Source organism: Lissotriton vulgaris, chromosome 1_1 (genome assembly GCF_964263255.1).
Source record: "Lissotriton vulgaris chromosome 1_1, aLisVul1.2, whole genome shotgun sequence".
NCBI lineage: Eukaryota > Metazoa > Chordata > Amphibia > Caudata > Salamandridae > Lissotriton > Lissotriton vulgaris.
Window position 1 is genome coordinate 970,606,052 of NC_141685.1, and position 27,460 is coordinate 970,633,511.

At 43.7% G+C, this 27,460-nt stretch overlaps 1 protein-coding gene across 2 annotated transcripts in view; it reads left to right on the forward strand.

Annotated features, from left to right (window-relative positions):
- Positions 1-914: 914 nt before the first annotated feature.
- The window catches only part of LOC147748313 (coagulation factor XI-like), a 372,640-nt gene continuing 346,094 nt past the window's right edge, over positions 915-27,460 (forward strand). Inside the window, exon 1 of one of the 2 annotated variants that reach the window (XM_086936406.1) lies at positions 915-1,356. The gene's annotated coding sequence lies outside the window, so the exon portion shown is untranslated. Of the gene's footprint in view, positions 1,357-1,410; positions 1,431-27,460 lie in introns of those variants that run through there. The other variant, XM_086936407.1, reaches the window with a different exon arrangement.

Sequence of the window (27,460 nt, forward strand, 5' to 3'; positions counted from 1 at the left end):
GGTAGTGAGGGAATCTGTGGAGAAGGTCATTGGGTGTCTCCAAACAAGATTCTCGCATGGGGGCTATCAGCATTGAGGTTAACCCTGCCCACGAGTCAAGCTAAGAATATTACATTTTCTAAACACTCAGACACCCCATGAATAGGTGTTGCGGAGCATTATGGAGTGTGGACCCCAGGTTAAGAATCGCTGCTCTAATTGGTTTTGTGGAGAAAAAAATCACTATATAACACTACTTTTATTGACAGGGTTCCCTAACAGATTTTCATTTATCTCAAGGTTGCCCTGAGGAGTAATTAACAGAATACAAAAGTAGTCATCTTCGCACAACTGTACTGGTGTAATTTTGCACACCTGGTAAAAACACCAGTTGTCTAACTCTTGAAGGCTGAGCTGAGACTCTGCTTGGCGGAGAGGGTGACCAACATCCACCTCCCAAGGAAGACGGACCATACACAGGGTGTGCATGTGTGTGACCACACTTCTTCTGCAATAAATGTCTGCCGTTAGCAGCCATTGCGATGCTTTGGGGGTCATGGGAATTTAAGACAGGCCCAGGAGTCACGTCCTTACTATCCAAGAAGTCTCTGCTGGCAGAGAGAGCCCTGGGCTCCTATGTGCTCCTGCCTTCCCCACAGTCCAGAGTAGACCCCCTGCTCGGTGGAGGAGTGAGTGTTGGCTGCCCTTGTTGCTGTTTATTATCCACTCAGACTGTTTGCAATGCAACGAAGTGTGTATTTTGGCCAGATCTGGGCTCTGCCTGTTCAGGGACATGTGCAGTGCTGATTGGCTCCCAGGACTCGCTTCGTCCAATCAGGCTGCGCGTGGTCTTTCCTCCCCTGCTGCTCTGCCATTCCTTGCCCATGGGCCTCTCTCTCCTTGTCTCAAGTTGTTAGCTTCTCCTTTTCTCACTCATTGCGCCCAAGGAACCAGGGAATGGTTGACACTTCACTCCTCTTGCTCACTTCACTCCTCCGTCTCTGCCATCACTGGAGGCTGTAGAAGAGAGGCTCAGTTGGGGCCTGTGTCCCAGCTCACTTACCTCCCACTTTACACCTCGCCCTCCTCTTTGATTTCATGCTCTCGGGTGCGTCCTTTACTCCTCCCTCGCTCTCTAATTTATCTCTATGAACGCCCCGACCCTTTATTGGTCTTCTTATTCCCTGATGTAAGCTATCACCTGCTCCCTTCACTACTCCCCCTGCCTCTGATTTCGTTTACCTCCTGCCTGTCGCCCCTCCGCGTTTGCTGGCCCCGCCCCTCTCCAGCACCTTAAATAACGCGCTCTTGGTGCACGAGAGGGACTCTTGCATCCACCCGGACAGAGACAGCAGCTCCCGGCAGAGGCTGCACAAGGTGAGACGAAAAAACAATATCAACTAAGAGCAGCATCTCCAATACGAATGGCTGGTTCAGAGGAGAGTTTCAGGGTAACGTAACGTGAGATCTAATTGGACTTTTAATTGTAACTTGTGGTAATTAATGAATCGGTTATAGCGTCACATACGCATATTGTCTCTCAAACTTTACCTTTGTGTGAATTTACATCGGAAATATTATAGGAGAGGCAGATATGTCAAACATTTCGTGGGCATCCTTAAAAAGAGTCCCTGTCCCTTAAGAATGCTCACTTCTCACTAATGGAGAAGTTATGGCATGACGTCATGGCAGGTGAAGTTGCAGGGGAAGGGAAATCCTTTAAGAGTCATTTTCTCTCTGGATTCCCTTCTCTTTTTGAAACTCAGGAGCAGCAACATTGTTGTGGTGTCACCAGGGCTTTAAGTGGAAGCTTTTTAGGTCTCACGTGGCGTACTGCGCACATGCGCAGTCGAGCTCGCAAGATTTTATGTCTCAGGGTGAACTTCACTAGTGAGGTTTAAGCCCCGCCCCTCTTCTCCATTGGCTGGCATCCTAAACGGTGGCCAGCTATTGGATAAGAGGTCCTAGTGGCGTTCTTCTTTCTCTTTAAGCCCCGTCCTTTTTAGATTGGGTTCCTCAACTTACTGCTGAAGTAAAAGGTTTCTTATCTTCTTTATGGGTCCAGATGACCCCATAAAGAAGATAAGGAACCTTTTACCCCCAGCATGAAGTCGGGGCACCCAGTCTGAAAAGGACGGGGCTAAAAGAGAAATGTGCCGCCACACCGCTTGTTAATGTATATAGCACGGGGAGGTGAAATTTAAAATGTATGCCAAGCCTCGAGAGCCGACTTTGCACTAAGCTTGCAATGTATTATACATTTCGCAAAATTCTGACAGTAAAAAGTGTTGCAAAAAATGTTTTCTAGAAGAATACTCGCACACAAAGACGACTTGGCAGATTGTTTTTCACGTTAAATAGTTCTATATAATTTTTCCTTTTCCCATTTAAACGTGATTTTTTTTGCAATACTTGAGAAGTTTTTAAAACACAGTCTTCGTGCAATTTGAGGAAAACGGCTTTGCAGAGCTCTGTTTCGATCGGGCACACACCGGTTTGCTTTCGGCGGCTCAAAAGGGTGGGTGAGGGGGGGCACTGCCCACCTTCGAGGCAGGGTGGGGGGTTTCTGAGACCCGGGGTCAAGTGTCTGCCTTCTCTATTCATTCCTCTGCTTTTCTAAACGGACACCTAATTTCTTTCTTCATGCTCAGGCTCTGGTGACATGTTCTCCTTTGCTCAGATCCCGGCGCTCACCTCACGGTCATGTGTGATGGGGGATAGGTGTAGCATTATTTATGAACCCTCTGAGCTCCTTCGCTCCCCCCAGTTCTCACAGTCTGGGCCCCCACCCCTCCACCAGGACTCTGGATGGAAACTCGCCGGCCATTGTTCGGCGTTAACGGCTCTGATCCCGGTCCCGTCTGGCTTTGCGGTCCTCCATGGGGAGCGGCGTGGGATGTGTTTAAGTACAAACTGCCGCTTATTGCGCCTCATTAGGGCTCTTTGCGCACATCCAGTGAAAGCACCGAGAGGGAATGCATGGAGGCGAGGGCTGGAACCCGACAGGGGAGGAGGGACCCGCTGCCGCCCAGAGGTGTGATAATGACTCCACGCTGTGCAACCTATTGAATACATCTGAAGGAAAAGCCGTAATTAATTAATTAATTAATTGTGGGTTTGTAATGCGCTAGAATCGACTCCCAAAGGAGTATCTGTGCAGTAGACCGCTGGGGAACCCGTCCTGGCTTTCCCTGTGAGATGGTCCCTACTGGGTATCTCCAAGGTGAAACCAGGCATCCCCGGCGTATGTGGGGGGCCGTTGTGGAGATGAGGCAAGCTAATGCCCTGAGTTGCAGAGTGTGATCCCTGGTTAGAGTAGGAACCGAGATGAGAATTATCGAGTCCGCTGACCCTGGTCCACGACCCTGCCGCATCGGGAATTGAACCCTGGTCCCGGGCTGTCCTCTGCTCTCGGGTCTGTCGCCTCTAACCAGTGAGCCACACCACACCACAGGAAATGGAAAAGGAGGTTTAACTCCAAAACAAAAATGATGGTAGATTATCTCACCAGCCAGGGATAATACAACTATCACAAAATGCAGTAAAACACCAGCAGAGCAAGTAGATGAGCGGCGCGGCGTGCACAGCAGGTGACACAGCTACCTGCATCACAAGTAAAACAACCGCAAATGACAGAAGCGAAACAGCTTCAAGTGCAGGAATAAAAAAAAAACACCAGCCAGAATCAGACGTAAAATAACCTCTAATACCAGAAGCAAAAAAGTCTTGGGTGTGGGGAATAAAACCCCACCAGAATCAGAGGTAAAAAACCGCTAATACCAGAAACGAAAAAACAAGCAATGATTCCACAACTCTTCAACCACCACCCAAGCAAATACCAGAGGAAAAACAGCCTCCAGGGTACGGAAAAAAAAATAAAAAAAACATCAGCCAGAGTCAGAGGTATAACAACGGCTTCTACCACAGATGAAACAATAACTGTCACAAATGGAAACATGTAACAGGTCCTGTAAAATACACAAATAAGAGAAGCAACAGAAATACTGGAATGTGGCATCACAGAGCAGCCACAGTGGGAAGCAAAAGAACAACCCGCAGCAGATGCAAAATTAGAACCAAAGGCACCACCTGTGAGTCAAGCATTGGAAATGCAATAGGTCTCGCATTTGAAAAGTTGGAGCTATTGGTCTTGTAAATGACAATTATTTTATTTATGTGTTGGTTTTTAAAATAGCTAAATTGATAGCTTTGTCATTTACAATGCCAATAGTTATAACTTTCGTGAATGTGACACCTATAGCATTTGTAATGCAACATGTTTTGTATTTACGTGACTTAGATGTATTGATATTACAAATAACAATGGCTTTTAATTTTTTCAAATGATTAATACTTAAATAAAAGTGATTGTAATTTAAAAATGGCAATAGCTTAAACTTTTGAAAATAACTTGTGTATTTTATTGTGATGAAAATTCAAGAACAGAAGTGAAATATTAACATTTTTTTATGACATTTGTAATAAAGCTTGAAACATTGAGAGAACATATTTGAATGAGTGATGCTGTGGTGGTGCTGAATGATGCTGTATGCTATGCTATGTTTTGTTTTGCTATCCTATGTTTTAATTTCTTATGCTATGCTTTGTTTTGCTAACCTATGCTTTGATTTGTTATGCTATGCTGTGTTTTGTTAGGCTATGCTATGTTTTGCTATGCGATGGTTTGTTATGCGATACTATGTTTTGTTACGCTGTGCTATATTTAGTTGTGTTTTATTATGCTATGCTGTGTTTTGCTATGCTATGTTTTGTTGTGATTTGCTATGTTTTGTTATCTTATGTTATGGTTTGTTTTGCTATACTAGGTTTAGTTTTGCCATCCTATGCTTTGTTTTGCTATGCTATGCTATGTTTTGTTATGCTTTGTTATGCTATCCTACGCTTTGTTATGCTTACCTATGCTTTGTTATGCTATGTTTTGGTATGCTATGCTATGTTTTGCTATGCTATGTTTTGTTATGCTATGCTATGTTATGCTATGCTATGTTATGCTATGTTTTGTTATGCTATGCTTTGTTGCGTTTTAATATGTTATGCTTTGTTTTGCTATGCTATGTTTTGTTATGCTATGCTATGCTTTGTTATGCTATGCTATGCTTTGTTATGCTATGTTTTGTTATGCTATGCTAAGCTTTGTTTTGCTATGCTAAGCTTTGTTTTGTTATGCTATGCTGTGTTGTGTTATGCTAAGCTATGTTGTATTGTGTTTTATTATGCTATGTTTTGCTATGCTTTGTTTTGTTATGCTATGCTTTGTTTTGTTTTGTTATGCTATGTTTTGTTATGTTATGTTATGTTATGTTTTGTTCTGCTATCTTTTGTTGGTTTTGTTATGCTATACTATGTTTTGTTATACTATGCTGTTTTGCTATGCTTTATGTTATGCTATGCTTTGTTTTGTTATGCTATGCTATGCTATGCTTTATTGTGTCTTGTTATGCTAGGTTTTGTTTTGCTATCCTATGCTTTGTTTTGTTATGCTATGTTTTGCTATCCTATGCTTTTTTTTGTTATGCTATGTGGTGTTTTGTTATGCTATGCTATGTTTTGTTATGTTATGCTATGCTATGTTTTGTTATGCTATGCTGGTGAGGGTGTGTTAGGGTGGGTGAGGGTGTGTGAGGGGGTGTGAGGGTGTGAGGGTGAGTGATGGTGTATGAGGGTGAGGGGGTGTGAGGGTGAGAGGGTGTGAGTGTATGAGGGGGTGTGAGGGTGAGGTGGGTGAGGGTTAGGGGGTGTGAGAGGGTGGGGGTGGGGGTGTGTGAGGGTGAGAGGGTGTGAGGGTTGTGAGGGTGAGGGGGTGTGAGGGTTGTGAGGGTGAGGGGGTGTGAGGGTGAGTGATGGTATGTGAGGGTGAGTGGTGTTATGTGAGGATGAGGGGGTGTGAGGGTGAGGGGGTGTGAGGGTTGTGAGGGTGAGGGGGTGTGAGGGTGAGTGTTGGTATGTGAGGGTGAGTGATGTTATGTGAGGGTGAGGGGGTGTGAGGGTGAGGGGGTGTGAGGGTAAGGGGGTGACAGAGCACAAATCTGCAGTATTTTTGTGGCAGGCACATTTTTTTGCCCACCTCAACACTTGATTGGCTCACTTTTATCCTATAAAGAAGAGTTGTGGTATAGCTAGTGGTACTAATTCTCAGCCATTATCCGAGTATCCTTTGTTATTACTTTGACCCTCTGGTACCCTTGTTGTTGTGAAGGTTCGGAAGGGCGTGTATCCAGAGCACGGTCATTAAACTAGCCCTAGGGTCCCCCGTAATCGTATGTGTTATAGGAGTAGTAAATGTACCACAATCACTATTTAGGTTTCTAGTGTCGTTTTATCAAGCTTCTGGCTGCCACTGAGGTGTAAATTGCTCGGGGGAGGGTGGGGCAGTACTTTCCTGAGGACAGAAGCCCAGGACGCAATTTTCTGGGTAAGGTTTATAGCACGGGTAAGAAAAAAAAAAGAGCACAGGGGAGGGGGTCGTGAATATATGTATGGGGGTTGCCTTGTTAGCAAAGACCAACCAACCATGCACATCATAACCATTTAGCTACTGTTAAAAGGTGTAGTGGGGTCCCAGCACCGTCACACGAGGGTTATTTGAAGGACATGTGGTCACTTTGTGACAAGCTTCAGAACCCTAACAGTAACTTAAGGCGGAAAAGACATACCGTCTGGATACCAATGTACTATAGGTCTAGCGGGCTCAAAGGATGAGGGGCATGTCTATTTCACATACTGCGAGTGGAATATAGCGATTTAACATGACTTATGATATTGGCAAGTTTTATGAGAGGGCGCTTTGCCTGGGTAATAATCACTCTGGCAAACAATAAAAGGACTCGTCGCAACAGCGTTTGAATACGGTCTGCTACGGACAGGTCGAACTTGAAAGAGTCGTATTGAAATATCTGCATAGGTATTTAGGTGAGAGAGAAAACAAGACGGAGGGCATTGCTGTGGGAAGGGGGGAGGAGAGATGCGACACGACCGCAGCAGGCCTTTGAAGTGAGGCAGAGCGCACGCTGGGGGAAGCTTGTGGGGCGGAGCGGGAAGAGCTGCTGGGGAACAGATGGCTGCCACAAACGATGAGGGGGCTGAAGCCCTTTGAGTCCAATGGGTGTTGCTTGCCTGATCTGGTTGCAATGACGTAAACAGCAAAATACAAGACGTGCTGCACACTATGCTAACCACGGATGTTTAGCTTTCCTGTTTTAGGCCACGCCATTAATTGCAGTGACCACACCCCTTTTGGAGAACCTCCAGTTTTTTCATCCCACTTAAAGCCCTGTTCCAGCCCATGCTTCGTGTTCTAGAAGTAAAAGGTAGGGGTGTACAAGTGAATTACTTCACTGTTGCGATTTTTGCAAAATTGTTTTAGTCATGTAATGCCGTTGTTGAACGTCACAGGAGCAGGTTAAATAAAGGCTCGAGTTGGTTTTGAAGGGAAAAACACGTGAAAAAAAGCATTGGTAAAGCCCATAGTGTTCGCATATGCGAACGTCCATTCCCACCCATACACCTGAAATCCAGGCACTTCAGCTCTGCGGCAAGTAACTTATGAGTTGATTAGCACTTGTGTTTAACTCTGCTTTAAGTGAACAGTCAACAAGAACAGACTGTGGTGCGGCCATGTACAGTCATTCTTCTGGTTGGATTTTTTTTGGGTGTCCCTGGGAGTCTTGGCATACTAGAACCATTTATGGCAAAGTGTACCCTGTACTGAGTCAACCTTTTAATAAGTTTGTCAAACGATTCCTATACATCGGAGATTAATACTCATGACTGATTTGGAACACTATTGCATACTTTGGCGTCATGCCCTTATATAATAAAGTCATCTTTGTTCAGGAGCGTAGCATGGAAGTCATGGGCCCTCATGCAAGCAAAGGAAAATGCACCCTTGGACTGCTATTGAGGGAGCAAAAATACAGCAATCATCAGGGTTCAATGGGACCCTCAGAAATATGGGCGCCGGTGCACTGTACCAGCTGCACAATGGTAGCAATGCCCCTGTCTGAGTTTGAAGGCCCTCATGAATCTGCAAGTATTTATCGCATGCGGTTAAATGTCTACTTTCAAATAAAATACAAGCATTGGTTGATGCAAATAGGACTGGCTTATAAGAAAAAGTGCCTCTACAGCATGACAAAGAGTCAAGCAGATGCCGGGTTCTGAAGGACACAAATGAGAGACACAAGACAATTTTTGGCTTAGAGAAAAGATAAGGAGTAGAGGGGAGATCAAGATTAGTGGACAAAGTAAATCAGGGGTACTACACACTTCAATTAGTAACTTTAGTACTGCTGAAACTAAATACAGCAAGTATAATTGATATATTATGAGTTTGGCCTTAAGTTCAGAATCATTTCCTCAAACTACTTGCCCTGGACTAATCCTTAGAGATGGGCGAACTACTGGAAGCTCGAGTTAGGCACAAGACTGAAGCCTGGCTCTGGCTCAGCTCGAAGTACTGTTGGAAGCTTGAGTCCATAACAAGCCAAACTTTCATGTGGTTTCTCCCTGCCTCCTTCCCTGCACCCTTTCCCCGTACCCTGGATGTGGCATTTCAGCCAGAGCTGTCACCTTTGGAACTGGGGAATCATATATGAGTCTCTGTGTCAGCTCAAAATCATGTGAGTCCGGGCAAATCTCTTAAACTTCCCAATTCTGTAACCAATGAATGGTGACCTTGTGTAATGTAACTGTTGCTCATATAGGAGCAGATTTATGTCGGACTTGCGCCACGTTTAAGCCACCGTTGCGTCACGCAACGGCGGCGTAAATGTGGCGCATCCCTGCGACCCATTTACAAAGTGACGCATCTAGGCAGATGCGTCACGTTGTAAAGCCCTGCGCCACATATGGGCGTTCCGGCGCAGGGTGGGCGTTCCGGGGCAGGTGCGCCTCGCAAAAGTGGCTGAGTGAAATCTACAAGATTTCACTCGGTCACTTTTAGGCCAATGCTGCGTCAAAATCCTGCGCCTGCTTGAAGCAGGCGTAAGGCTTGACGCAGCATTGGACAGATAGGGCACCCCCGAGCCTTGCTGGAGCTGCGTCGCGCTTGCGACGCAACTACAGCAATGCGCCACCTTTACGGCACAGATGTGTCACGCATCTGTGCCGTTTTTGCCCCATGGTGCGCCGCATTGTAAATGCAGAGCACCATGGGTGGCGGAGCTGCGGTGCACAATAACTGGTGCATCCCTGGGGATGCGCCAGTTATTGTAAATCTGTCCCATAGTGTTTTCCAATTTATTTTTTCAAGTTTGCGCTCTAAAAAAAATGGCAGAAAAGTACACAACAAGGTAAAAACAAAGTCTTCACATAAGGAAAGATAAATAGGTACCTATTTGCTTGCTGGTTTGTCCAAAGTGACACCAGAAACCCTGAATAAATTGCAGCTTCCTCGCTTAAATTGTGTGATCTTTGGCAAATAATTTATTGTAGCAAGACTTTTTTCTTCATTATTGCGTATAAAAGCACTTTCAAATATGTGAGTTCAGAATACCAGTTGTACAAAAACCTATTGTGTTTGGGTTAATAGACTATAATGTTTCTCTGTAACAATCTGCCCATGTACAGGGTTTGCATGACAATTGTCTTCCCTCTTAGTTTACTGGCAGTTCATGTTTTAAAACTATTACTTTTAATAAATAACTTCTCAGTGTATTGCTGATGTATTATTTACAAAAATTCTATATGTTGAAGAAATAAACTCTTGAATTTTTCTAGAGAGTTTATCATATTTCATGTGATGTTTGGTGTATGATTTACATTGCTGACATTTTCAGGGCTCGGCTCGTACATGGGCTCTAAGATCCGCATAAGAGGCTCTCCCTGTAAATTTGGTGGCTCACTACAATCCTCACTACAGAAATGTAAAAAAAGTCTGCAGATTTTCACATTGTTTCCATGGTTTTCAAATATCCTTTTGCACGTTTCTCAATCATCTTTTCCATTAAAACAAAGTACTGCATACCACTTTTCTTTCATGTTTGTTCCCCAGTATACAGTCCATTAAATATATGTATTCATCTGCAATTGCAAAATCAAGCAGCCACCCCAAGTCTGAAAACAATTGTTGTGCACTATCCAGACATCCAAATGAACGACAATAGCTACCATTTGTACAAAAATACTGTGCAAACTCGTGTGTGAATATGCAATGGACGAAGCCCTAATTGCTTTCAGAACCCTTACCATCCTACATAACTGAAAGCAGAGACCAAGCAAACTTAAAAGGCAATCCACTTGGGTCACAACTGCCCTCCTCTGGATCTCATTGCTCACACATGAGAATCCAGGAAAGTGCAAGAGCCTGCATGAGTTTGAAAACATTCCTTTAACTGAGGACTTTTCACCACTGACAGCACCAAGATCACTCACCTTCTCCATAGGAGTGAAGCGCAATGCTCCAAATACAACATAGCCATCTGTGAAGAACAGCGATAGGATGCAGAGTGTGTCCGCCTGTCTCATTTAGCCATCATCTTCCCAGGGAGGGGTTGTTTAGGGATACGTAGTCTGTAGTCCTATCAGCACCATCACTTAGACAATACAAATAAAGTACATTTATGTCAGTATGGTTATATCCCAACGTTAAATTAAGATGAATCTAAAATAGCTAACATACTGGTGCCAAAAAGAAGCAAGACAATTAAGGGTTTTGATAGCATGTTCTTCTTTTTCAGAAGCAGTTGAAAGCTATGCTAGAGTTTAGATGCAGGAGCCTGTATTATGGCCAGTTTTATGGCCGTAGCACAAGCTCCCTTTGCGAAATGGGAGTATGTGACTGAACAGTGTTGGGTTGCATCGCAATCAGGCGGTCAGAACCGCCAACCGGAAGTCGGTCGCTCCTGCGACAGTGTCGGTCGGAGGCAACTCCGACCAACATTTTAATCAGATCCTTAGTGCCTGAGACATTGCAATGGAGACTGTTGCCCTTCGAAGTGTGCATTTGTTTAAATAGCCACTGTGGCTGGGAGAAGTTTGAAGCTGCTGGATGCCTCCGTCATGTGAAACGCATCAGACACCAGCTGCCTCCCCTCATGCTGCCAGCACTCCGCGTGGTAACGGGACGGGGAGGGTCATTGATGTATTCAAGAAACTGAGTTAGTCTATGGTCACCACTTGTCCAGAAACTCCGAGTGATCTTGAGCTTTTCAGTAATCTGATGGTTTTGCAGATTAGGTTTTCTGAGAAAGAGGAAGCCTGCTGCAAGCTTCCTCATGTGTCGTACGCCACATACTCCTGCGGGGAAAGACCACTTAAGTAAAAACAACGAGGAATGGACCCCCCCCCCCAATTGCTGTTTGAATTGTAAAAGATAGTGATATTCTGTTTGAAAGGGCCGCCCATACCACGATACGCTCCTGGTTTTGTATAAAGCCATCCTTTTTTTCAATCATGTCTGGAGACAAACTTTCAATGGATGCATGATATGGGATCATACTCTTCTCTGCAGCATGACATCTTTGCACTTCTAAGAATATTGTATTCAACTCATTCTCACTGGAAAGTCAAACAAGGACCCAGAGGTCACCCATTATAGTTGCTTGCACCGCAAACACACAAAAGAGAGCTGACTCAAAGCTTGGCAGCTGTTTTCGCCATTGTCTACCCCCGTGGCTGTGTGTTTTTTTTAAATACGGTCTGTCAACAAGTCACATTGCTTCATGACATAAGTTGTGACTGATTCAATATTTCCATAATTGGATAGTTGGGGATGAGTGTTCTTTTCTATGAAGCGTTATCAAGAAAGCACGACCTGAACATCATCTGCTACGCCGACGACACTCAACTCATCCTCTCCGTCACCAAGGACCCGCACACTGCCAAAACCAACCTCCACGAGGGAATGAAGGCCGTTGCCGAGTGGATGAGGAGCAGCCGCCTGAAACTGAACTCAGACAAGACGGAAGTCCTCATCCTCGGCCCCACCCCCTCTCCCTGGGATGGCTCATGGTGGCCAACCTCACTGTGAACAGCACCGACACCCACGGACCACACACGCAACCTAGGATTCATCCTCGAGTCTTCCCTCTCCATGTCGAAGCAGGTCAACGCCGTCTCCTCCTCCTGCTACAACACCCTCTGTATGCTCCGCAGGATCTACAAGTGGATCCCGACCGAAACCAGAAGAACGGTGACCCAAGCCCTCGTCAGCAGCTGGCTGGACTATGGCAATACACTCTACAAAGGGATCCCGACCAAAAACCTACAACGGCTGCAACGCATCCAGAACGCCTCCGCTCGCCTGATCCTCAATATCCCTCGACACAGCCACATCACCTCCCACCTAAGAGACCTGCACTGGCTCCCCGTCAACAAGAGAATCACCTTCAAGCTCCTCACCCACGCACACAAAGCACTTCACAACACCGGACCAGCCTACCTGAACAACACTCAACTTCTACACCCCGCCCGCCAGCTCCGCTCGCTAGCCTCGCCCTCGCCACCGTCCCATGCATTCAGAGAACAACATCCGGCGGCAGATCCTTCTCCTTCCTCGCCGCCAAGACCTGGAACACCCTCCCCATCCATCTGCGGCAGACCCAGGACCTGCTAACCTTCAGGAAACTCCCCAACGACCTGGCTCTTTGAGCAGTGGCAGCACCCCCACCTACAGTGACTTGAGACCCTCACAGGTAAGTAGTGCGCTTTAGAAATCCAATGACTGATTGATTGAAGAAAACATTAGGGTTGGCATTTCTAAAACAGAAAGTCTGATGGTTTTCTTGGCCGCTTCACGAGCACAAGATGCGAAACCATGTAGCTCAACCCAAATGAGTCTCAATAGAGAGATACAATTAAATGCTCCCATTTAGAATGCATGCTCCGAGTTGTAAATAAATATTTAACCAGGATAATTGTGAGGCACTGTTTAAGCAGGCAACTATTGCCGATGCATGCAAGTGGTGCTGTGCTGCACAGGCCGGTGCCAGGACTTCAACAAGCATTTGCAATGCAATAGGTCTCGCATTTACGAGACATCAAGCCCTCACAAGAATTATGTGACGGCTTAGCACTATTCTTTCAGGAAAAAATCAGTAAACTTGTCGAGGGAATGAAAGGTAATTCTACTCCCACAATGCAGGACAACAGCAATCAAGAAAATAGAGATAAGAAGGAGGAAAATGTTAGAGGCCCTCCTCCAAACGCCATCTTGGAACATTTTGAGGTTCCTACAGAACAAGAATTTTTAAGAATAGCCCTTAACACATCATCAGGATCCCCTCTAGACCCTCTACCCCACAGAATAGTTAAAGATTTCGGAGATGAAATCTTTCCAGTGCTGCATCAGTTATGCAACCAATCTCTCCACACAGGCTCCGTACCTAAAGAATGGAAATTGGCGGTTATCACCCCAATACTAAAGAAACCAAATCTGGACCCAAACTGCCAAAAGAACTACCGACCTATATCGCTCCTACCATACCCGATAAAGATCATAGAGTGATGGGTCAGCAGATCCCTAGCCCTCTTCCTAGAAACCAACAACATCCTGGAAGAGGAGCAATTTGGTTTCAGACCAGCTCATGGAACTGAATCAGCTTTGCTGACAGCTCTGGATGAGTTACGAATGAGGGCGGACAGGAGAGAATCAGCAATCCTAATTTTGCTAGAAACAATCAAATTTGGCAACCAAGTCAAAGATCGGGCGCACAGCTCTAAGTAAGGGAATGTATTACAAGATAGGAAAAATATGAAGTGTGAACTCGAAGAGAGAAAGGTACTGGTTGCCAGACAGTCACCAAAAACACCCCAGAACTCCGGGGTAAATTGACATTCAAAACAATATCTCTCTGAGCTCCAGAGTTATAATCACTAGAACGTGAATTCACCAATCTTATATAATATTCCAATATGCTCAAGTGCAGGAGTAATGTCTTTTGCCACAGTATTGTCTTTTAATGAGAGAATTCCACCAATCCGGTATTCCAATCTCTTTTAATGGTATTATCTCTTCAATCCAATTCACAATTGTCCTTAATTGTCTTTCAGCCAACACGTGTTTCGTCTGATGCTAATCCCCGCATCAACAGACTTCATCAGGGCTCAGTCACAATTAAGTCTTGACAAAAATAATAGTTCAAAGTATTTCAATAATTCGTAGAGATCAGTTAGAAGAACCTATCATCGTATAGGTTAATCTTCTTCAAAAGGAACGTCAAACGAGATACAGCAAATTTGGTATCTGGATACACGAGTACGTGTACCTGTCCATTGACCGCAATATCTCCTCGTGAACTTCCCGGCTTTCGCATTCGACACGGTGAGCCACGAAATCCTGATAAAAAGATTGAAGAACATTGGAGTTGGAGGAGTCGCGCTTGACTGGTTCCGCTCCTACCTGATGGATAGATGGCAGGCAGTAGCTATCCCTCCGTATCAATCAGAGTTTGTTAAAGTTCCACATGGGGTCCCACAGGGGTCCGCAATCAGCCCTATACTCTTCAACATATATATGCAACCCCTGATGAGCATCATCAAAAGTCACGGCATTAGCGTGACTAATTACGCAGACGACACACAGCTGATGATCTCTCTTGATGGAGCTCATGCAAACTCACTTGAGACCTTCCACACCTGCATGCTGGAAATGTCACTCTGGTTAAACCAGAATTCATAACAAATTTTGTCAGTGACAAGACTGAAATATTGCACTGTATGGTAGGAAAAATCCCCAAAATTTTACCTACAGACTTCTGGCTCAGCTGTTAGGAGATGTGCCTGCCCCAGTGAAATCAGTAAGGAATCTCGGAGTTACTTTTAACAACAGTCTGAGCTTAGAGACCAATGTCAACAAGCAGGTCAGCAGCTGCCTGGCTTTAATGCGAGGATTGCGAAAGCTGCTACCTCTCCTGCCTTCACAGGCCAGAGCCAACATAGTCAGGAGCACCATCCTCAGCCGCCTGGATTACTGTAACGCCCTTCTACTGGAATCCCCTGCCTATCTTATTTCCAGACTTCAAAGTATCCAGGCGGCTGCAGCTAAACTGGCACTCTCTCGAGAACGAAGATCTTCTACCACTCTCGCCTTGGCCGACCTCCACTGGCTGCCTATACACCAGAGGATTTGTTTCAAATCCCTATGTATTGTCTTCAGGGCAGTTCATGGGCTAGGCCCCCGACCACTCTAAAATAAATTTAACTGGTATGAGCCTACCTGGTCTCTTCGATCCTCATCTTTAAACCTTATCAGCATCCCCAGGATCAAGAAAGCCACCTGTGGTGGCAGAGCTTTTAGTATAGCTGCAGCTCATTTGTGGAACAACCTTCCAACTGACATCAGAAAAACAAACGAACTGATGGCCTTTCGAAAAAAGGTTAAAACATGGCTCTTCCCAAAAATCTAATCGTTCAGAACCTTAGACCACTGTCCTCCTCTGTTACACAGGTTTTTCAGCTATATGTACTCAGCGCCAGGATGCCCGTAGGGGTGCAGAGCGCTCTATAAATGCTATAAATAAATAAATAAATAAATTTGAGCAACTGGCATTGTAAATCACAAACCTTTATGTGTTTGTTTTGAAAATATATAAATAAAAGGTATCTTCATTTACAATGCCAATAGCTTAAATTTTCGCAAATGCAAGACATATTGCATTGCAAATGCTTTTTTGGGGGGTATTCAACTCAAATGAAATGGAATATCCGTTCCTTTGTGTGAAATATGGTTGAGTTTCTTCAGTGTGGTGCAGAGGGTGGAGGCCCATGAAGGTAAATATCAACATTGTAAATTCAAACAATGCTTTAGTTGCAAAGATGTTCTCCTACATATCAGAGAGTAGCTGAAAGGATGAAGAGAAGACATTCTGATTGTAGCCTCATGCAGTGATCTGTTTGGTTCTGAGAACTCACTCCTTAACCGTTCTATTAGCTTCTTTAAGCAAAATGTTTTTGCTTCCCCTCAACACTATTTACATTATGGTTACATGACATTTTACTGTCAGCATGAACTAAAAATGTGGAGGCGACAATCTAAATAATACCGGAAAATCTATTGAAAAAGCATGACCCGTGGAGTGTGGAAGCCCAGGATCCAGGATGGAAGCACTTGTCTTGGGTTCCCAAACCTTTATCCACCTGCGGATCGAAACAAAGCCAGAGCCAGATGATAGATGGGAACACCGGAGGTTGTAGGCAAAAAGCTGCAGCATCCATGAACATGCTACTGAGTCCTCCCTGCCTCCTTCCAGACTAAATAACAGAGATGTGTATAACGCCAGTACTAGCAGTAAGAATTTAGCATGTACCAGACTTCTGACTCTGGAGCTGGATACAGTTTGCAAACTGGAAGCTTCATCAGGAATGCATGCCTTGGTACGTGCCAAAAGGAAGACAGCACATCGTAAAACCTCTGGGTGGCACTAAGAATGCCTCACTAGGATGTGGCAGAAAGTCTGGGGAGCATTGTCAGTACACTCCTGCATTGTTGTCCTTCTCCCATATGGAACAGCTAAGTCCTATACCCAGCTGCATTGATTCCTGTTTCAAGTTTCCAACACATGAATAGACTGTTGTGATTTTGTCTAACCTGTCCTTACAGTGTCTCCACTGCATTTGGGTGGGTCCACGTGTGGTGTGTTGGAGATTTGCAGCCAGATGTAGGTGGCCGTTTCAGGCCATTTACCGACCGGTAACGGCCGATTTTGGCCGTTACCGATCGGTAAATGGGTGACAGGTATGTAGGGGGAATTTTTTTACCGAATCGGTAAAATTACCGATTCGGTAATTTTACCGATTCGGTAAAATAAAAATTCGGTAAATTTACCGAATCTGAGGCACCCAGATGTAGGTGGGACTCTTCTGAGTCCCAGAGGCCTCACCGAATCGGTATTTTACCATCAAATCCAATTTGATGGTAAAATACCGATTCCGGTGTGCATGCACATGTGTGCATGCACACCTATGCCATGTGACAGGCAGACCTGACCTTAGGGCATGTATGCCTGCCACATGGCACCCGAGCCTGTTTTGTGGGTGCCAGAGGGTGTCAAAGTGACACCCCTTGCACCCTTGTGAAAATCGGTATTTACCGATTCGGTAAATACCGAATCGGTAATGCCCATTTATTCCTATGGGCTTCAAAGACGGTTACCCAATACCGAATTTTTCCGATTCATTATCCCAGCACATCTGGAATACCTACATATCCACCCCTCAGATTTACCGATTATTAATTACCGAATCGGTAAAATTCGGTAATTTTCGGTAATTAAGAATCGGTAAATCTATTTTACCTACATCTGGCCCTTGGTCTCTTATTTGAAATACTGAAATAGCTCTGAAACAAGCCCGCGAGCAAAAGAGACGCCGTGCACGGCGCGTGCACATCGGCTGTCCGGGCACTAGCTGGACGCAGAAAGGAGACGCCATGCACGTGGACATCGCCTGTTCAGACTCACACATGTTTTGTCCCCTTCGCGCACCAAATCGACAACAATAGTCTCGCCAAGGCGATGCTGCACTTGCGCAGCGTTCGCTAGGCGAGACCTAAAAAGGATAAGGAATAGTTCAAAGGCAGAGCTACACACTTAACAAGTGGTGCCAAACACGCTTGAGCGCAAAGAAAAAAGTAGTGCCATTAAAGTTCAAAGGGAGTACTTGGTCCAAGCTCCACTCATAAGAAAACACCCAAAGAAGAAGACGAACACAACAGGAACTAGCAAGATGCAACCACCAGAAATCAAGGTGATAAGCATATGAACAAATGAAAAGTAAGGGCGGGTGTAAAGACAAGAGGCTTTGGTGCGGTGAGTAAAATTCAAGTTTATTAGAAGTGCGCCACAGCACATCTGTACACAGCAAACCAGTGGTGATAACTGCCGTACAAAGGCTCCGGAACATGGAACCAAAGTTGTACAATGCAGGTACATGGTTCCAGTGCACGAGGAGAAGGAAGAGGAAGAAGGGAGGGGAGGGGATGAGGGAGATGTAACAGCGGGCTGCTGGCGAAACCTAAAAAAATATCTTTAATGAAAAAGATTCCTTAACAGAACATTTCGTTACAATAGCACTCTGAGTACAAATTAATAAAGTATGAAATTAATCAACTTCGCACAACTGCACTAGTGGATTTAGTGCAAACCTGGTATGGTAAAAGGCAACAATTGTAAGATTTATAAAGACTGTGGTGGGCTTCTTCTTTCAGAGAAAAAGTACCCCGCAGCCACCACCATATACAACCACAAGTCATATACATGGTGTGCATCTGTACGAGCCCACTGTGAAATAAATGTCCTCATGTAGCACACACTACAGACTGAATCAACTTTCGGCGCTCCCTAATTTTTTTTAGGTGAAATAACAAGAGGGCATATTAGCAAGAACCTCGTTAAAATTATCGTCATTTTAGCGAAAGGAAAATCACATCTAACCTGGGCTTCTATTGGAATTCTATAACGCATATTAGCAAGTCCATTATAATTTTAACAAGGTTCTTGCTAATATGCCCCAAGATCACTTACAATGTACAAAAAATATGTCCTAGAAAACATTTTACGAGGCCAAAAAATGTGTTTTGTTACTTTGAATGAGGGTTAGGTGTACACCAAGAGGCAAATCCGATTCGGAAAAATGCCCTCTGAATAGCCGTACAGAGCTTTTTTCCCGTACGATTCGTATAGAGAACCGTACCCGTACATACGACCTAGTACGATATGTACTCAAAGCAGTTCTCCGTACGAATCGTACCGAAGACCGTACAACTCACTGATCCGTACGAATCACATTCGGGACGCGTAGTACGCAATGTCCGTACGTTTCGAAGCTGTATTTTCCGACACGCCGCACTCGGTCTTGTGGAGTCGGGCGATTTTGAAAGTCACTACGCGGGTTTTAAACGCACAGTGATTTATATGCTGTTGTAAGGAGTGCTTGTGCAACACAGGACACTCGATTTAACTTTGTGGCGAGATATACTCAAGAAGACGTATTTGTGGTAATTAGACCCTTCTTTCCTTGGTTTTCTTCCGGCTGGAAGATCATTGAAATACATATGTGTGCAACAGTACCGTACTGATGATGGTCCTGAGGATTGTATAGACCAACGGAGGACCGAAACATCGACGCCTAACATCGTTTTGCTTACTTGTTAATCTTTGTGTTTATAAATTTGATGATTTGTCACGTTAAATTTATGTTAGGTATGGTATTTCGTTCATACATACTTAAAGCAAAAGGTGTTTCATATACTACTACCAATTGTTTTTACAACTTCAGTAGTATGTTTGTTGCCATGTTGCAAAAAATGAAAGTACTAAAGTCTAATTAAATAATCTTCTGGACACTTTTTGGTGTTTGTGTAATTTTCCCTACACATCTGAATCAAGGATCACTGCTGTGAAATTAATAAATTGTATTTATTTCCTATAAAATTCCTTGAGGGACAACCTGTATTGTGTTATTGATGATACCCAGTCCCCAGGGGATTATTGGGTGACTCTATTATGTTTAGTTTTTTCGACCCTGCAAGTAAGAATCGTATCGACAACAATCCGTGCGACTCTTTTTCTATGGGAGCTTTAAACATCCGTACAAGCATATTTCGCCTAGAAATGCGTACGAAACGGACCCCCCACCCCCGGGTACGGTGCGTACACCCCATGATAGCAGGGGTACGGTGCGTCGGCGTACGGTCCCTGTGCGTACACCCCATGAATGTTGCCGTACGGCGCGTAGGGGTACAGTTCGTACCCCCAAAGGACGTAGATGTACGGTGCGTACACCCCATGCGTACACCCCTTGCGTTTAGGGGTACGATGTGCATGTGAATGTGTGGCTCTCAGTACGAATTGCCTATAAGTGACGTGTTCCGTACGAATCGTCTATTCATTACCCGGTCCGGATCGTACTTGGCGGGTCGTACGGCATGTTTACGAATCGTACGGTTCACTGTGAGAGTCTAATTTGTACCGATTTAGCCTTGTTTTTCGTACGGTTCGCACGGATTCGGACGTATTTCTATCCTACGGATCGTACCACGCGATTCGGATGGATTTGTACTATTCATACGGAAACAGCTTTTAATACGAATCGTCATACGAATTTGTTTCCTGAGTCGGAATCGGCCCCATAATGTTGTTTCAATCACAAATAAAGGCTTTTGAAGCTTAAAAAGTTTGTAAACTGTGTATATTGACGATTACACACTTTACATAAAAAAGTTTAGGTAAATATTTTAGCATAAAAATCGTTAATACATTTTTGCTTTGCAAATATCTTATGGAAGTCCAGCTGTCAAGCTTCAAAATATTACAAAAATATATTTGAACTCTCTCCCATCCCTCCCTTCGCATCCTCCTTCCATTGGTACATTTACAGACAAGGTTTACATTTTGTAGAGAGACACTTTTCACCCTTCCTTTATAAAACTAGGTAGAAACGCTCTCATCTCTCTCTTTGGTCAAAACATGGTCCAAAGTCTTGGTGAGTTGGATTGAGATTGATTTTCTATGTTCGAGAGAATGCCAGGTAATGGTGACCATATTCTAGTGAACTTTTCTTCTTCTAACAATTGAAAAAATAAATAAATAAATAAACATCACCAACTTTGCTGATGAAAATGTTCATAACTGTGTACATTCAGGACCTGGTTCTGCTGTACCGATTCTTGTTTTCAAGACAGATTGTTCTATATTAATGCAAGTCTATTGAGCTTATTTCAAAATACAGCATAAACTTCCAGAATGTGATTTTTGCACAAAGATGTTGAAGTTCTTTGGACAGTGAATGGCTTTCAATCCTACTTTGAAATTGCATTTATATAGCACTGACGAAGTGTTGAAGGAAGCAAGCTGCTCCAGAACCCATGGTTTCTAGTCCAGTACTATTGGGTTTTGGCCCCGTGAGCCCATGCAAACTATTCCATGCATTCACTCCAATGTCTTTCTGGTACATTAAATTAATAGGAATGTTGTCATTAGTGCGAAAGGGCAATATGTAAATTCATGCAGATGTCTGGTGGGATAAATGGATAACCAAGAGGATGTTGGGTATTGCAAGGTTGCAGGGGTGTGGCTTTCATAAAAGTCATAATCCTTGTAATACAATTTGATTAGTTCTGAAACAGCTTCAGGGAACATTACTTTTTTCCCTTAATCTTTCCTCATTCTAAGGTCACTTACATGGTGTCTTTTGAGTAGCAGTAAATACTCATTCGTAACTTCTATGTAAATGGTTGTTAGAGTATTTGCTCAATCAGACAGATATATCCGGCATTCTTACAGTGCAAGGCTTCTCCGACCGTGGCCCTCCTCGCCTCTCCTCCTCGTCTCTTCAGGCCAGAACAGGAAAGCAGGAAGCACCAGGCTCCCCATAGCCAATCACAACGCTGCAATGCAGAGTTGCGATTGGTCTGAGCGCTGTGATTCGATACTGTGCCAGGGACAGGGGCCTGGGCATGTTCTCTACCCAGGCTGTAATGCAGCCTACGTGGAGAACATGCACAGTGCGCATGAATGTTTGGGCGGTTTGAGACAGCCAGCCAAGCATTCATGCGCCCTTGGAGTGGACAAATCACTGCTCCACTGCCCTGCTCTGAGAACTGAGCAGCCAAGCCCAGCCCACAGCGCTGCAACAGCAAGGAAACATAAAATGATAATGACAGCAAGTTATTATAATTGTATTTTTCCTTTATTTACACTGCTAAAAAGCAGGGCGGAGCCGCCACTGCTCTCTGCTGAGACGTCTGTAGAGGTAAGAGGAATTTTTGTTTTTAAAGCAGGTGTGCTTATGGGTCTGTTGCTGCTGCCATTCTCTGTGTGTTTGCTTCTGTGACTCTCATTCATGGTGCTAGGTTAGAATCCTCCCATATCTTACGTGAGCTGCCAGCCGTCACTTTCAAATTACAGTTAATGTGTACAGCACAGTATAATACATTAGTTAGAGCAGTCAGCCATGAGGTAGACAGATTGAATCATTCATGTATAGTAGGAGCAATGCATTGTAAGAGCATGGTGTTATAGATACAATAGAGAAGAGATCAATTTTCAAATTAATCAATTCAAATTAATTAATAATTAGTTGCTAATTAATATTTTTTATTTAATTGATAATTAATTGTTCATTGTGTAATTGTTTTTCATTTTGGTCTGGGTTTTGTGTTTTATAGGGGTACAGGATGGGAAGTAATTAATATTTCTCTTTTTAATTAATAATTATAATTTAATTGATAATTCTGTTAATGTTTGGGAGTGTGTTGTGTGATTTGTAGGGGTATATTGTGGGAAGTAAATTATTTATATTAAATTAATAATAGATGTTTTTTTAATAATAATAAGTTTGTTGGTAAATATTTATGTTAATGCTGTAAATATTTTGCTTTTTAAAATTCGGTTTTAGTTGCGGGTTGTGAGTTTTGTTTAAGTACATGGTGGGAAGTAACAGAGTTAAAATTATTTAAGAATTTTTTTTCGTTAATAAATAATTTTTAAATAAAAATATTTATTTACATGAAAAATATGTTTGTGTTTTAATCATAATAATATTTGTAGTTATTTATACGTACTTAACATTCTAGTACGTATTTTATTTTTAATATAAAATACATTTGTGGAGAAGTGTGGCTCAATGATTAGAGCGGCAGATCCTGATGCAGAGGTCTAGCCCGGGACCAGGGTTCAATTCCCCGCCTCGGCGAGTCTTGGGCTCAAAATTCCACAGACCTGATAATTCTCGCCTCGGTGCCTATTCCAATCATGGAGTCCCACTCTGCAACTCTGGGCAATAACTTGCTTAATCTCCACAGCGGCCCCCACAACGCTAAGGATGCCTGGCCTCCACCTTGGGGGTGCCCAGGAGTGGACGCCTCACAGGGAAAGCCAGGATGGGTTCCACAGCGGTATTTGTACAAGCGCCTTGGGACCCTTGCGGGTGAGTAGTGCGCTATACAAGTATCAAATTTACATTTACAATTTTGTATTTTTTAACATATTTATATTTGTATTTGTTTACGGTGTTTTTTAAATTATTTTATTGTTTAGAAGATAATTTGTTTGTTTCTAATGTTGCATTTTCTGCAGTGGGAATAGTCAACTTTACCCCTCCACAATCCAACACTTTCCCTACTTTTGCACTTTTTGAAGTGGGAATAGTACATTTTACCACTTTGCAATCTAACATTTACCCCACTGTGGCATTCATTGGAGTGGGTATAGTAAATGTTACCCATCCGCAATCCAACACTTTCCCTACTGGTGAACTAACTTTAATGGGAATAGTAATTTTTACCCCTCCACAATCTAACACTTTCCCTACTGTTGCACTGACTGGAGTGAGCATAGAAATTGTACTCTTTCGCAGTATGTCTGGAGTGGAAGCAATCCAACATTTTCCTGTTGAACTGAGTGGTGTGGGAAGAGTTAATTTTCCCTCTCTGCAATCTGTTTGTTTTTGTTTTTTAAAATAATAATTGGTATATTTAAAAAACAAATATTGAATATATTTTCTTTTTATTATATTTGTATTATTTTCTTTTTATTATATTTCTATTATTTTCTTCATTGAATCAATGTTTACTATTTAAATTTATATATATTTAAAAAACAATATTGTTGACCACTTTATTAGTGACAATGATATTTTATTTTCTGATATTTTTGTACTTTTAACTTTAAGTATAGAAAGTCAACATTTTTTACATCGATATTTTTGACTCAATGTTTTTGTATGTAGATATTTTGATAGTCGATATTTTGTCAGTGAATGTTAGTATTGAAAGAGTATGCTCCAAAATGCACGACCTGCTGCACTCTACCCCTTTCCCACATTCAGCATGAATATGTTTGCTATACTTATTCTTTGGGGCTTGGATTTGTCCATATAGCACAGCTGAATCCTACTCTTCCCTTGGGCTGTGTCTGCTGCTCTGGAGTGGATTTCAGGACTGTGATGTAGTTTTCTATAATGACATTCCATGTGCCCCTCAGGTGTGGACTCCATATAGCATTGGCTTGATGGTTAACCATTCCTTGATGGGTGGGACTTGTGCCTTTCCTACATTGACTCCATAACATTTTATGGTTGATTAACTGCCTATCAATGAGATGTCACTCCTGAGTGGACCCCTTAACCGTGATTATCTGTGCTTCAAAAGAATGAGGTTGTGTGGGCTCCAATGTCACACTTTCTGGTTCATTAATGATGTCTTCAGGGGATGGGTTTTTGCACTCCTTGGTGGGCTGCATATATATTTCTATGGTTCATTAACTATACCTCCAGGGATGGGGCACTTGTGGCTCCAGGGTAGTCCCACAAGGAAGGCCACTTGTGGATTCTACTGATCTTCATCAGTAAGCTTCTGTTTTATACACAGCTACCTTGAAGATGGTAAATATCCAGGGGTACGACTACCTCTATTCTCCTACTTTCCACAGCACTTCATGTTAAACCTCAGTGACATACGACACACAGTGTTTGAAGCATGACTTTGAACCTCTGACTCACCCAGCATCTACCATACAGGGCAAAGTACAGCCATAATTTTCCCAAATCATTCTCTCTTTAAGGGTGCTCAGTCAGAATCCCAACATAAATCAGAGGTATTTGTAGCCTTGTAGGGGGTAAGATGCGCTATAAAAGTGCTGCAATACAATAAACAGGGCTACTCTGTAGATACGAAAGATAGGAGTACTCGACACACAGAAAATTCACCATTGTCCTGCCAACTCAACTTGGCGATGAGCATGAGTATGAACATTTTATTCATCTGCATTTTAATTTTTTTATTTATGTATTTGTAGAGCGCGAACATGACCCTAGAGGGTATTAGAGCACTTAACATTATTGGGTATGTAGGATACAGTTGTAAGAATAGTCACTTGTTACATATATGAGAGCAGCATGGTAAAACTGGAGTCTATGGTTGCACATCAATGTAGTGGTCATTCCGAGCATCGGAATAATAGGCAGCCAAATAAACAATACAACATAATGTATCTTAGGGCAGAAACTTCTTAATTAGTATTGTTTTCAATTCTGTTTTGAATGAAGAGGTAGATGAAATGCATCAGCTGTACTAGACATGTGCAGTGGAGAAACATGTGGCAGAGTGTGGAAAAGACTCCATTGCCACATTGTGATGAACCAGCATTGAAAAGAACCAATAACAATATTATCTCTTTGTTTTTTGCTGCAACCAGGCACAATATCTCAAATCTATGGGAACAGACTACAGGAAGGGAGAATGGGCAATCAGTCAGGCCCTGTGTGAGAATGTTTAAAGAATAAAGTACATTGAAAACCAAGGTCTATTGAGTCCCCCCCATGAGTAAGATTCGGCCATCATTGTAACTGTGTGTCAGACCGATTTAAGTCTATGAGATGATTGCATCAGACCTTCAGGGGGAGCATTTTGGACAGGTGGGGGCTGTGTTTGGTACAGGGGGCCAGTTTTGCAGCAGTGTTGTAATACCAACCCCCTGTACCATAAGCAGCAGCATTGTTTCCCACCAGCCCCCCCCCCACCACGTGGCTGGGCATACTTAATTGCCAGGGCCGGTTTGCGTTCCTAGTCCAGCCCTGCTATTCAAGTGCAGAGGGCCATAGGACCAACCAAGAGTGAGGCTCTTTCTAGAATAGGACTCATACAAGAAGCCACTATGTATCCCATTGATGAGATTTGAGGCTTGTCGGAGGGCAAGGAGGAGCTCTGTTTATAATTGGATAGCATACAACACAAGTGGGAATGTAGGCCTAAACCGTAGGAAAATGTTCTATACTGGAACCACAGCAACTCTTCCATCATTTAATATTCTTCTACATTGGACCAACTCCAGGGCTGTGGTCCTTTGCCAAAACCAATAGGCATTATCACACCAAACAAACTGTGTGGCCTAGAAGGGAGTTTACCACGTTCATCTAAACACACAAAGGGCACTGCTGTGGAGAACCAATATTCATCTTTCCTGAGTATCAGTAATTCTAAAGCAAAGTTTATTTATATAATTACATAACAATTTGTGGTAAAAGGTGGGCATTGTTGGCACTGCAGTTCCCGCCAGATCAAAGCTTGGAGCTGCTCAGTTTCAATGCAGGCTGAGAAGGAACATGTGGTAAATTGTTTTAATCTCCAACCTTCAACAGTCTGTGTGACTTCCCTGTCCTCAGCAGCCAATAAACTAAACCAGTTTTTCAAGACTGTTGGGACAGAAAAGTCCCTCTCATGGTGACAGATATGCACCCTCCCCTGAGTTCTCCAGCTCCAATGATATATGGATCCCTGGTGGATTTTTTTTTTCATGGGCGAACACAGATCATTCATGTGAGCCATGGCCTAGGCCTGTCTCATGGATTGTGATCTTGCTTGCTAAAAAAGGTGAGTAGCGTGGGTATGGCGGAGGCATCAATAATGATGCTCAGTAGTGTGGACAGACTTTTTACCTGTGTCACCGGAGTGGTGCCTACTGGCCCACTCATGTACATTTCTGCTGCTGTGTGCTTAACTAACCCACAGCCTAGATGGTATTAGCATGTAGTGCTGTGCAGTGTGAGTGTGTGTTTGCTGTGATGTATGTGTGCCTGTGAGTGGTACAATACATGGTGGCCTATGGGTTCCCTATTGGAAGCCCAGGGCCTAGAGGAGGGCATGTGGGGGAGGAAGAGACCTCCCAGGCAGATTTTTGGATTCCTGAGACTTGATTGGGATACACACTAGAGGAAGGGGAAGCCAGACTCTCCTGTGCACTTCAAAAAAGGCTCTATGATCCCAAAAAGATCAGTGGGTCCTGGGTAAAACTGTGGAATGAGATGGGGCTGATAAGGGAATCATAAAAAGTAGGGCTGGACCTTTGTAACCTTTGGTAGGCATATGTCCGTGAGGCTGACATTCAGGTGTGATCCAGAAGGAATACCAATGGCTTGTGTTCTTGGGATATCTGAGTTGGAGTCGCTCCTGCTGTGACAAACTGCTTCCTGGGCAAAGGACAGGACAGAGGAGTGGCACTTCAAAGGAGGCACCCCGCAACACAAACTCCAAAGAATGAGACACTAAATCACATCTTTGTCTGAAAATGGATTATTAAAAAAAGGAGCTGGAAGCACCCAAATATTCAACTATCAAGCAGCCAGCCTGGGCTGTACTTCAACGTGGGGAAGCTCAGCAAGAGTTCTGCCTTGTGTGTCTAGGACTTAGACTTATGGTCTGACAGTCTCCCATCTGGGTAAAGGGACAACACCCAGGGAAAATAAAACCACCTGACCTGGAACATGGAGCATCAGTGCCTATAGAGACCAGAGGGCTCTACAAGGAGAAGGAAGGAGTCTGGCGATAGCGAGGTCCAGTGGGGGATCCTGGTGAGTGAATCCCCGTAGTGAGGTGTGAGATAGCTGCTGTTGCACTGATTGACCCATTCCCATGTGTACACTAAAGTCAGCAGCTCCCACCACCTGCACACTATAGTCGATGAGCCTGTATGCCAGAGCAGACCACATGAAGAAAGCTGCTGTTGCCTTTGTGCACACCAAAGTTTCT